The following is a 10,261-nucleotide window of genomic DNA, read 5'->3' on the forward strand; positions in this document are numbered from 1 at the left end:
GGAAAAAAGTCCCAAATTAATGGCACAGAACAGATCTGTAAATATATCATAGAATAATATCTCATTAAGCTAAAGAAAAATATACACATACAGATACAAGAAAAATACAAAACACTAAATGAAAAATGTTGGGGGCTGACTTTTAGCAGAAAGCAGCTATCAGCTTTGCAGCCATCTTGAGCCATATACCCTGACATGAGACTTGTATTAACAATAACCTACAACAGCTGAGCACACTCTGATAACACCTTGCTTTGGATACCCAGGATTTTCCCCTGGGTGTGTGAGATTAAAGGTGTGTGAGATTAAAGGTGTGTGACTTAAGAGTGTGACCTAGAGATCAGATTTAGAGACAAGACCTAAGGGCATGATTAAAGGTGTAACTTAGAGGCATGGTTTAGAAGTGATACATATAAAAGGCAGAGGCAGAAGGCAGAGAGATATACTCTTTAGGGAGACTCTTTAGAGAGTACAGCTAGACTTGGGACTTGGACTAGGAAGAGAGACTAAAGAATAAACGGATTGAATCACACTCTGTCTGGTCTCCAATCTTTGAGTCCGTTCTCTCTCTCTCTCTCTCTCTCTCTCTCTCTCTCTCTCTCTCTCTCTCTCTGAACCCCGACCCATGGACTGGAGCGGCAGCCTGGGCCGGGATACAGTAGTGGCAGCCAAGTGTGGAGTGGAGACGGCTGCAACATTTTTGGCGCCTGAACAGGGACAGCTTGGGCTTCAACATAAAAAGACCATATAAGAAACTTCCCCAAGGCACATCATACATATTACAATAAGTATACAGAACAATAAAAGTGAATTGGAACTCTCAATAAAAAAATGCAAGTCACATATAGCAAAAGTACCATCAGAATAACAATTTCTCAATGGAAAATATGAAAATCAGAGGAACCTTCAGTGATGAATTCCAAGTTCAAATGACTATGATACAATACTAAACTAATACACTAGACTAAAAATTATCTGTCCAAATTGAAAGAGAAAGAATGTTATACTATACAGCCTGTCTAAAAATTCTATCCAATATAGCAAATCAAATCAAACTTCAGAAAGTAATAGTTTTAAAGAGAAGAATCAGTAAAGCCAAGAGCCTGTCAAAAGATAAACAACGCTATAATTATTAAAATTCAAAACACTAAAAACACAAATAATTCTAAAAATCAAAACCATGATAACAACAATTGTCATACAGTTTTCAGTAGTAAATTAAAATATTTATGGCCTTGATTCTCAATTCAGAAAAATATGGGCTGACTGAATGTATAAAGGTACAAAAAATAATCTGTTGTCTTCTAGAAACACATCTTTGTATTAAAGGTAAGCATTGCCATAGAATAAGAAGATGGAAAAAGTATTCCAACCAAATAGGACCAGGAAAAAAGCAGATTTAACTCTCCAAATTTCTGAAAAAAAAATCAATTTCAAGTTAAACTTATCAAATACATAAATAAGTGTACTTTGTTCTAACAAAGCACACAGTTTACCATGAAGATATTAAGGTAAACATGTATTTTTCAAACTTTAGTGCACTAAATTTCATGAAATAAGCTAATACATACATACATATCTACCTACATACATACATACATAATATTTTAAACATACTACTTATTTTAAGAAATGATTTTAAATCAATGTGTGTGTGTGTGTGTTAAATTTAACTTTTTTATTGGATATTTACTTTATTTGCATTTCAAATGTTACCCCTTTCCCCAAACCCGAAAACCCTTTTCCATCCCCCTTTGATTATAAATTCTGAGTGGTGCCACATTTGTAATTCTGTTCTAGAAAAAAGGCCTTGAATCTCTATCCATGGCTGGATGCAGTTAAGATATGTCATGGGACCATGACCAAAAGGAGCCAGCAGATATCCTGAGCCCTGATCTGGGTTGGATATGGGCTCAAAGAGACAAAGAGGCCTCACCTATCTCATTATGTTTGTGTTTTTCTGACAAGGAGAAAAGGGTGAGTTTCTTCTCTTGTGTGTGAATGCCACCTTCTAGTTATTTCTCATTTATGCCTGATAGAGAGGAAAGGTTGAACTGTTTTTGTTCATTACTTGACAGAGAGGAAGGAAAAGATTAATTTTTTCCCCTCCTATGAGGGTGTTCCCCCACCCATCCACCCACTACTGTCTCAATGATCTTAAATTTCCCTATACTGGGGCATTGAGCCTTCAAAAGACCAAGGGCCTCTTCCCTCATTGAAGCCCAACAAAGCCATCCTCTGCTACATATGCTGCTGGAGCCATGAGTCCCTCCATGTGTACTCCTTGGTTGGTGGTTTTGTCCCTGGAAGCTCTAAGGGGTCTGCTTGGTCGATATTGTTGTTCTTCTTATGGGATTGCAAACCTCTTCAGCTCCTTCAGTCCTTTCTTTAACTCCACCATTGGGACTCAGTCCAATGGTTGTCTATAAGCATCTACCTCTGTATTTGTCAGGATCTGTAAGATCCTCTCAGAAACAGCTATATCACACTCCTGTCATGCACTTCTTGGCATCCACAATAGTGTCTGGGTTTGGTGAATCCTTCTGGGATGGATCCCCAGGTGGGGTAGTCCTGGATGACCTACATTCAATCTCTGCCTCACACTTTGTCTCTGTATTTGGTCTCATGAGTATCTTGTTCCCCATTCTAAGAAGGACAGAAGCACTCATACTTTGGTCTTCCTTCTTTGTGAGGTTCATGTGGTCTGTGAATTCTATCTTGGGTATTCCAAATTTGGGCTAATATCTATTTATCAGTGAGTGCATATCATGTGTGATCTTTTGTGATTGGGTTACCTCACTCAGGATAATATTTTCTAGTTCATTCCATTTGCCTAAGAATTTTATGAATTCATTGGTTTTGTTGTTGATGATGATTTATTTATTAATTTACTTATTTAATACTTCAGATTTTACTCCGGTCACCATGTCCACCCTCTGATTATTCTATATCCCATACCTCCAATCCACACCCCTGTCTCCATGAGGGAGTTCCCACCCCCCACACCACCTGACCTCTAAACTCCTAGGCATCCAGTCTATTGAGGGTTAGGTACATCATCTCTGATTGAACACAGACTTGGCAGTCCTTTGCTGTATATGTGTTGGGGGCCTCATATGAGCTGGTGTATGCTGTATTTTTGGTGGTCCAGTGTTTGAGAGATCCTGAGGGTCCAGATTAATTGAGACTGCAGGTCCTCCTACAGGGTTGCCTTCCTCCTCTTTCAACCTTTCCCTAATTCAACCACAAGGGTCAGCAGCTTCTGTTCATTCATTGGGTGCAAATATCTGCATCTGACTCTTTCAGCTGCTTGTTGGATCTTTGGGAGAGTAGTCCTGATAGGTCCCTTTTTGAGAGTGCTTCATAGCCTCTGTAATAGTGTCAGGCCTTGAGACCTCCCCATGAGCTGGATCCCACTTTGGGCCTGTCACTGGAACTTCTTTTCCTATGCTTCATATCCATTTTTATCCCTGTAGGTTTTTTTAGACAGGAACAATTGTGGGTAAGAGTTTTGACTGTGAGATGGCAACCCCCTTTCTCATTAGCTGCCCTATATTCCTGCTGGAGGTTTGTAGGAAAAAATATGACTGGGGAACCCAGGGTTCCTCCTGCCATGCTGTGGGCATTCGGCTGGGAACACTCTGGGTTCCTCCAGCTAGAAGTTGGGCCCGGCTGCTCATTAACTAAAGGCCTCTCCACGGTTCCTCACTGCTCCTCACAGCACGGCCCCAACACATGAGGAAGTAATTGGGTTTCCAAAACCGGTTTATTGACATGGCAGATGGTGGATGGATCTGGATGCATACCCCATAAAATCCAGGGCAGACCTGAGTTAAATGGGAAGAAGGGGGAGGGGTTGGGGAGGAATGTTTAATGGGCTCCACCCTCTGGCCTTCAGGTACCCTATTAGTATGTAAATCTCTCTAGGGCCTGGATCACACCCTCCTGTGTAGGTGACTGAAGGGTGAAGGTGGAATGGAGATTAGATTTACTGTTAGGCCCCACAGAGGTTGGCTTTATAAGTTCCCTCTTCATACTGTCTTGCATTTCTTATGAGGTGCCTCTCTTTGGGTCTTACCGCCCAGGTTGCTGGTGCATCCTGGAGGGTCCCCCCAAGGTTCTATCCCCATAGGTTGCCTTTTCCCATTCTTTCTGCAGGCCTTCAGGGCTTCAATCTTTTTTGCACCCAAATTAGGTTCAGGTTTGCCTCTTCCACCAACACCCATCCACCTTCCCTCCCAGGTCCCTCCTTCTTTCCACACTTGTGATTTCATTCTTCTCCCTCCCCAATAGGACTAAGGTGTCCTCACTTGAGCCCTTCTGGTTGTGGACCTTCTTGCATTTTGTGGACTGTATCTTGGTAACGATACTCTAGCTTGGTTCTTGGGGCCATTTGCTTGGAAGATTGTTTTCCAACCTTTTACTCTAGGTAGAGTTTGTCTTTTTCACAGAGGTGCATTTCCTGTATGCAGCAAAATGTTGGGTCCTGTTTATGTATCCAATTTGATAGTCTATGTCTTTTTATTGGAGAATTGAGTCCATTGATATTAAGAGATATTAAGGAAAAATGAATTGTTATTGGCAGTAGTCTTATGTTTGTATAGCTACCTTCTTTAAGGGTTGTTGGAAGATAACTTTCTTACTTTTTCTAGGTTGTAGTTTCCCTCCTTGTGTTGGAGTTTTCCACCAATTATCCTTTGAAGTGCTGGATTTGTGGTAAGATATTGTATAAATTTGGTTTTGTCATGGAATATCTTGGTTTCTCCGTCAATATTGATTGAGAGTTTTGCTGAGTATAGTAGTCTGGGCTGGCATTTGTGTTCTCTTAGGGTCTGTATGATATCAGTCCAGAATCTTCTGGCTTTTATAGTCTCTGGTGAGAAGTCTGGTGTAATTCTTATAGGTCTGCCTTTATATGTTACTTTACCTTTTTCCCTTCCTGCTTTTAGTATTTTTCTTTGTTTTGTACATTTGATGTTTTGATTATTATGTAACAGGAGGTATATTTTTTTTTGGTCTAGACTATTTGAAGTTCTGTAGGCTTCTAGTATATTTATGGACATCTCTTTCTGTAGGTTAGGGAAGTTTTCCTCTATAATTTTGTTGAAGATATTTACTGGCCCTTTAAGTTGGGAGTCTTCACCTCATCTATACCTATTATTCTTAGGTTTGGCCTTTTCATTGTGTCCTGGATTTCCTAGATGCTTTGGGTTAGTAGCTTTTTGTATTTTGCATTTTATTTCACAGTTGTGTCAATGTTTTCCATGGTATCTTCTGCACCTGAGATTCTCTCTTCTATTTCTTGTATTCTGTTGGTTATACTTGTGTCTATGACTCCTGATCTTTTTCCTAGGTTTTCTATCTCCAGGGTAGTCTCCCTTTGAGATTTCTTTATTGTTTCTACTGCAATTTTATATCCTGAATGGTTTTGTTTAATTTCTTCACCTGTTTGGTTGTGTTTTCTTGTAATTCTTTAAGGGATTTTTGTGTTTCCTCTTTAAGGGCTTCTACCTGTCTACCTGTGTTCTCCTTAAATTCTTTGAGAGTGTTATTTATGTTCTTCTTAAAGTCCTCTATTATCATCATAAGAAGTGATTTTAATTCTGAATCCTGCTTTTCCAGTTTGATGGGGTGTTCAGGGCTTGCTATGATGGGAGAACTGGAATCTGATGATGCCAAATAACTTTGGTTTCTGTTGCTTACATTCTGGCACTTGCCTTTCACCATCTGGTTAACTCTAGTGCTACCTGCACTCACTGTCTCTGACTGGAGCCTGTCTTTCTAGTTATCTTTCTTGTGTCAGAACTCCCCAGGGTCCAGATGTCTCTGTGATCCTGTGATCTTGAGCTTCCAAATCAATTCTTCACAGAGTTAGAAAGAATAATTCTCAAATTCATTTGCAATAACAAAAAACCCAGGACAGTGAGAACTATTCTCGACAATAAAAGAACTTCTGGGGGGATCACTGTCCCTGACCTCAAACTGTACTACAGAACAATAGTGATAAAACCTGCACAGTATTGGCACAGAGACAGGCAGGAAGATCAATGGAATAGAATTGAAGATCCAGAAATGACCCCACACACTTATGATCACTTGATCTTTGACAAAGGAGCTAAAACCATCCAGTGGTAAAAGGACAGCATTTTCAGATCATGGTACTGGTTCAACTAGAAGTCAGCATGTAGAAGGATGCAATTCAATCCATTCTTATCTCCTTGTAAAAAGCTCAAGTCCAAGTGGATAAAGGACCTTTATATAAAACCAGATACACTGAAACTAATAGAAGAGAAGGTGGGGAAGACCCTCAAATACCTAGGCACAGGGGAAAAGTTCCTGAACAGAACACCAGTGGCTTATGGTCTAAGGTCAAAAATTGACAAATGGGACCTCATAAAATTAAGAAGCTTCTGTAAGGCAAAGGACATTGTCAATAAGACAAAATGGCAACCAACAAATTGGGAAAAGATCTTTACCAATCCTACATCCGATAGAGGGTTCATATCCAATATATACAAAGAACTCAAGAAATTATACTCCAGACAACCAAATAACCCTATTAAAAGTAGGGTACAGAGCTACACAAAGAATTCTCAACTGAGGAAACTCAAATGGCACCTTAATAAATGCTCAACATCCTTAGTCATCAGATAAGTGAAAATCAAAATAACCCTGAGAAAGCACCTCACACCAGTCAGAATGGGTAAGATCAAAAATTCAGGTGATCATAGATGCTGGCAAGGATGTGAAGAAGGAGGAACACTCCTCCATTGTTGCTGGGATTGCAAGCTGGTAAAACCACCCTGGAAATCAGTCTGGTGGTTCCTCAGAAAATTGGACATAGCATTTCCTGAGCATTTCTAGCTATAACACTCTTGGTCATATATTCAGAAGATGCTCCAACATATAACAAGGACATATGCTCCAATATGGTCATAGCAGCCTTATTTATAATAGCCAGAATCTGGAAAGAACCCAGATGTTCTACAACAGAGGAAAGGATACAAAAAATGTGGTACATTTACACAATGGAGTATTACACAGCTGTTAAAAATAATGAATTAGAGAAATTTTTAGGTAAATGGATGGAACTAGAAAATATCATCCTGAATGAGTTAACCCAATCACAAAAGAACACAGATGGTATTTACTCACTGATGAAGGATGGGCCATCTCGAGACTATTCCACCTGGGTATAGACACTGATGAGGATGGCAGGAAGTGCATATAGCTGTCTCCTTAGAGATCTGCCAGAGCCTGACACATTCAGAGTCTAATGCTCACAGCTAACCACTGATCTGATCAAGGGTTTCCCAATGGAGAAGTTAGAGAGAAGACTAATGGAGCTAAAAGGGTTTGTGGCCCCATGAGGAGAGCAACAATATCAACCAACCAGAGCTTTCCCAGGGTCTAAACCACCAGCTTGGGAACACATAGGGAGAGACCCATGACTCCATCTGTACATGAAGGGGAGGATAGCCTTGTCGGGCATAGGTGGGAGAGGAGATTCTTGGTCCCATGAAGGATGAACACCAAGGGGGGTGGGAATTCAAGGGTGGGAAGGTGGGAGTGGGGGGGTAGGTGGGGGCACATCCTCATAGAAGCATGAGGAGGGGGGATGGAATAGGAGGTTCCTGGGTGGTGGGGGGAATGGAGGTAAGGGGATAAAATCTGAAATGTAAATATAATATCCATAAAAATATTTAAAAATAAAAAACAAAAACAAAACCAAAAAAGAAAACAAAAAATAAATAACTAAGACTTATATGATCATAGTGGAGCATGTTTTCTTGTTGTATGTTGGAGCATCTTTTGGGTATATGCCCAGGAATAGTATACCCAGGTCCTCAGCAAATACTATGTCCAATATTCTGAGGAACCACCAGACTGATTTCCAGAGTGGTTATACCAGCTTGCAATCCCACCAACAATGGAGGAGGGTTCCTCTTTCTCCATATCCTCGCCAACTGTCTACTGTCACCTGAGTTTTTGATCTTAGCCATTCTGACTGGTTTGAGATGGGATCCCAGGTTGTTTTGATTTGTATTTCCCTCATGACTAAACATGTTAAACATTTCTTGATGTGCTTCTCAGCCATTTGATATTCCTCAGTTGAAAATTCTGTTTACCTTTATACCCCATTTTTAATAGGATTATTCAATTCTCTGGAGTCTAAATTCTTCAGTTCTTTGTTTATATTAGGTATTAGCCCTCTATTGGCTGTAGGATTAGTAAAGATCTCCAAATCTATTGGTTGCCATTTTGTTGGATTTACAGTGTCCTTTGTTTTTGAGTCCATTGATGTTGTGTGATATTAGGGACCAATGATCATTAATTCCTGTTATTTGTTGTTAAAGGTGGAATTATATTTGTGTTTCTCTTCTTGTGAGTTTGTTGTGAAAGAATTAATTTTTTGCTTTTTCTTGGATGTAGTTCCCCTCCTTGTATTGGACTTTTCCTTTTATTATCCTCTGTAGGGCTAGATTAGTGGAAAGATATTGTTTAAATTTGTTTATTTTCTTGGAATGCCTATTTCTCCATCTATGGTAAATATGAGTTTTGCTGGGTATAGTAGCCTGGGCTCACATATTTTTTTCTTAGGTCTGTATAACATCCTCCCAGGATCTTCTGGCTTTTATCATCTCTGTTGAGATGTCTGGTGTAATTCTAATAGGTCTGCCTTTATATTTTACTTAACCTTTTTCCCTTACTGCTTTCAATATTCTTTCTTTGTTCTATGCATTTGGTGTTTTGATTATTATGTGATGGGAGGAATTTTTATTCTTGTCTAGTCTATTTGATGTTCTGTAGGCTTCTTGTATGTTTGTGGGTATTTACTTCTTTAGGTTATGGATTTTTTCTATAATTTTATTGAAGATGTTTGCTGTCCCTTTGAGGTAAGAATCTTCACTCTCTTCTATACCTATTATTCTCAGGTTCAGTCTTTTCATTGTGTTCTGGATTTCTTGAATATTATGAGTTAGAAATGTTTTGCTTTTTGTATTTTCCTTAACTTTATGTCAATGTCTTTTATTGTATCTTCTGTCCCTGAGTTTTTTTTCTCCTATCTCTTGTATTCTGTTGCTAATGCTTGCATCTGTGACTCCTGTTCTCTTTCCTAGGTTTTCCATCTCCAGGGCTGTCTTCTTTTCTTTAATGCTTCTATTTTCATTTTAATATCCTAAATGGTTTTGTTCAATTTCTTCACCTGTTTGATTGTATCCTCCTTTATTTCTTTAAGGACTTCTACTTGTTTTCTTGTGTTCTTCTGTATTAGTTTAAGAGAGTTATTTATGTCCTTCTTAAAGTCCTTTATGATCTTCGTAAAATGAAAGTTTAGATATAAATCTTGCCTTGATAGGTATGTTGGGGTATCCAGGTCTTGCTGGGTGCTGAAGCTGCCAAGTCAAATTCTGTTACTTATGTTCTTATGTTTGCCTCTCAGCATTTGGTTACCTCTGGTGTTATCTAGCCTCCCTGTCTCTGAGTGGAGCCTGTCCTTCCTGTGAGTCTGTGAGTCTGTGAGTCTGTGAGTCTGTGAGTCTGTGAGTCTGTGATCCTGTGATCCTGTGATCCTGTGATCCTGTGATCCTGTGATCCTGTGATATGTGTCAGAATGCCTGGAGAGTTGAGCTGCAACTGGGGTGTGAGCTGCACAAGATTGGGTCCAGTGACAGGGATCTGCTCCAGGCACCGGTGGGAACTGGAAGGCTGGAATCTGAACTTTTATTCTCATGTTTGCAAATCAAGTACTTTGTCCATGGAGGCATCTCCATAGTTCTCACACATTCTTTATAATGTTTAAATTTTGAAAATTTTAAGAGATTTTCTCATAAGCATTATGTTGAAACCCAAGTGTGAATCAGTATAAATTTTTACTTACACTTTAAAAATTCTCAAAAAGATAAAAATTAACTAAATTATATAATATTCTAGTCCCTCTCACATCACAATTTTATTTTTATTTCATGTAAGTTAATTTTTCTAAATAAACAATTCATAGACATATTCTTAATGAGAATTATATCAGATTTAGCAAAATGAATTACAATGTCTTCTATAATTTAGCATTGAGAATAAAACTGTTCAGTTTTTTTAAATCATTTTTTGTTTCTTCACAAATATGTTTGTTCTATTTATAATCCCATGCTTTAATTTTGACTGCCAGTGTATATCCAAAATAACAAAATCTGTTTAGTACATATTTTGCAATTTTGAATTACAGACTTTCAATATATGTTTAATGACCTTTCAAATTTTA

Source organism: Arvicanthis niloticus, chromosome 27 (assembly GCF_011762505.2).
Source record: "Arvicanthis niloticus isolate mArvNil1 chromosome 27, mArvNil1.pat.X, whole genome shotgun sequence".
Lineage (NCBI taxonomy): Eukaryota > Metazoa > Chordata > Mammalia > Rodentia > Muridae > Arvicanthis > Arvicanthis niloticus.